Raw genomic sequence first — 3,094 nt, 5'->3', positions numbered from 1 at the left:
GGACGGCTGGCGGCTGCCGGGGTCACCTGCAGCGCGGGCGGGCGACGAAAGGAGGGAACAAGTCACCCGCGAGCCGCGTCCGGGGCCTTACTCCCCTTCCGCAATCTTGCAGTGCCGCGTGGCCCCAGCGGGCGGTAAGGGAGGTGGGCGGCTACCCTTCCCGGCGTCGCACACGCCCCGCTCTCGGGAGAAGGCTGTGCCCAGGCACCAGCACTGGCCCTAGTGGCGCCCGAGGTTTTCCCCCTCCCTTTGAGACGTTGGGTCTGCCTGTGGGAAGAGGCTGCTCCAGCATGCAGGGCCTCAAAGCTTTAATTCCCGGCCTCACTCTACCCTGCCCCTCTCCAGAGGAAGCTGCACTGGTGGCATAGCCACCAGGTGCTGAGTCAAGGCCAGGCCCCAGCTCTTTCCTGTCACTGCTGGCTAACCACAAGGTCCCATGGCACTGAGGAAACGGGAGCAAAGGGGCCAGAGAACTATCAGGACTGCGCATGAGCAGAAAGGATTTCTCTGTATGACTGTCCACCCTGTCCTGGGACAGAGACAAATTCTACAGCATTCAAGAAATGTGTGAGGCTCCTCATTGCAAAGTGCCCCCCACCCCGAGTGACAGGTCAGGGAGGAAGAGGCATAGAGGTGTTTGATGGGTCCTCACTCCGTGCATCTGTGGCCTGGCCAGGGAGACAACCCATGGGCACACCTTAGGCAGTGATAAAATGGGGGATGGGGGGGTGGGGGTGCAGGTGCACACAGCCCTGGTAGAGGCTTCTTGGTGGATTTGGCATTAGGGCAGGAACTCTGAAGACCAAAGATTTGAACAGATGGAAAAGGACTTCCTAGGCAGAAACAAATGCCTGTAACCAAAACCTAGAGGCAGGAAAGAACAGGGTGAGTTCTGGGAATAGCAAACAATCCAGCTGGACTGGAACTGAGGCTCACAGGAGTGTCAGCAGCCTGGGCCAGGAGCGGATGTGGATCTCAGAAGCAGGCACAGTGGCCCAGAGGGACCTGGAGCCATGGGGTTCCGCCCTGTGCCCCAGGCACCGGGCCATGCCAGTTCCCAGACGAGTCCTTCCAAGAATTCCATAGCCCTGCTCCATCACATCTGGGGGAGCCTCCCTGCCTTGCATGGCTTATGTTGGTGTCTAATGCAAATCCTCTTGTTCAGATTTCAAATACTTTCCTATTCTGTCCTTTGGTCACTGCATTGATCTCCCTCAATGTTTCTCAACCCTGTGGCACATTGGAATTACCTGGAGGTGCTTTAGAAAACAAAAATTTCACTGCATGGGCCCACTCCTGGAAAACTGACTTCTTCGGCCTCAGGTGGAGCCCAGGCGTCAGCATTCCTTCATGGGCACCCAGGGATGAGAACCCCTGATGCAGACAGTTGCCATTGAGAGTGTCGGGTCAGGCCCACACCCAGAGCAGGGCCTCCTGGCCTTCAGACTTCCCTGAGAGTGGCCTTGGCAAATGTCCAGAAGCAGTTGGCCTCCCTGAGGCTGGACTTGAAATGTGTTTCCCAGGCATTCACTCTGCAGCTGAGGCCAAAGTTTCCAACAGGAAGGGCGGGTGAGGCTTGTTTGTTTCCCAAGAGCCATCTGGCTTTTCAAGCCAGTGGTAACCACCACGAACCTCGCTGCAGGGGAACCAGGCATCACTAGGAACTGCAGCTATGTCCCATCCACTTTGCACACCTGGAAGGGGACCTCGGTGAAGGTGGGGACATCTGTAGCACTGGCCCTCAGGAGAGGAGGACCCAGCTAAGGACAGATTGGGGACCTGGGCAACAGGTCCTCTGCTTTCTTACTGGCAAAATGGAGGTGACGAGTCCTGCCCCAAAGGTTCTTGTGTCTTGAGAGAAATCACATCAACACGGGGATAGTTTTCAGTGAGCATTCTCTTCCTCCTGTTTTGTTAGCAACTCCTTTTACGAATTGAGGGGAAAGCTCCAAGTCTGGCCCTCACAACATTTGTCCAATCTACAGGCTTCGAGAAGGATCCTAAAGCCCTATCTGAAGCCACCTATAAGGAAGGTCAGACTGACGAACTTGGCAGTGGCCTCCCTGCTGCAAGGGGAATGACATCGATTAACAAGGGGGTGACCAGATGTCCTCTCCCAAGATCGAGAAGCAGAAATATGGTCTTGAGCCTAGGGAAGGATCTAGAAGAATTTCCTGACAAATGACAATTTAGCCTAAAGGACTCATGAGAGTCTGTGAAGGTTGGCTATTCATCCTTAGCATCTGACCCTGTCACCATCAAGCGTGGTTGTTCTCATTTGACAGCTGAGAAAACGGGCTGAAAGACATTCAATAACCTGGTGAATTGAAGCAGCCGCAGTGGCTGAGCTGGGATTGGAATCTGAAAAAGCATCAGTTAAATTTGACTCTAAGATCCTGGGATTTTGAGTTTTTCACCTCAAACTTTGCGATCAGAGCCCTAGAAAACGGCTACACTTAATCCAAGAGTTTGGGCACTAAACCCAAAGGGAAAGTGCGTCACTGAAATGTTTGTGCACTCTTCCTCCTTCGAATCCCCAGTGCGGAAGAGGAAACTCTGAAGGGTAACCGGTGTTCATTGGAAGCTCTCTCCTGGCCAAATGAAGGCAAGCAAGAGACTGCCGAAGGTCTTGGGAAATGCGGACGAAGCGCCACGAGACAGCCCATGCTTGGACTTACGGATTCTGCTTTCCCTTGGGATTTGCCCGCCTCCACCCCTCCTCCCCACCCAGCACCTCTCCTAGTAGCGTCACAAGCTTCCTGCGGACCTACTAGGAGGGTCATTTTAACATTTTACAAATGAGGAAACAAGCTAGGCAGAGGCACCAATGGGATTCAACTGTGGCTGGATGGGACTCCATAGGTTCCTACCCCCGGCCTGGGGGAGGCCAGACCACCTACTGCGGACAGGGCTGGTAACCGGGCCGTGCTCCTGGCCGGGTTCTCCCGCTGCGCCGCCCTGCGGACCTACTAGGAGGGTCATTTTAACATTTTACAAATGAGGAAACAAGCTAGGCAGAGGCACCAATGGGATTCAACTGTGGCTGGATGGGACTGCATAGGTTCCTACCCCCGTCCTGGGGGAGGCCAGACCA

The sequence above is a fragment of the Pteropus alecto genome, unplaced genomic scaffold (assembly GCF_000325575.1).
Source record: "Pteropus alecto unplaced genomic scaffold, ASM32557v1 scaffold164, whole genome shotgun sequence".
Lineage (NCBI taxonomy): Eukaryota > Metazoa > Chordata > Mammalia > Chiroptera > Pteropodidae > Pteropus > Pteropus alecto.
This window is presented reverse-complemented; position numbering follows the sequence as displayed.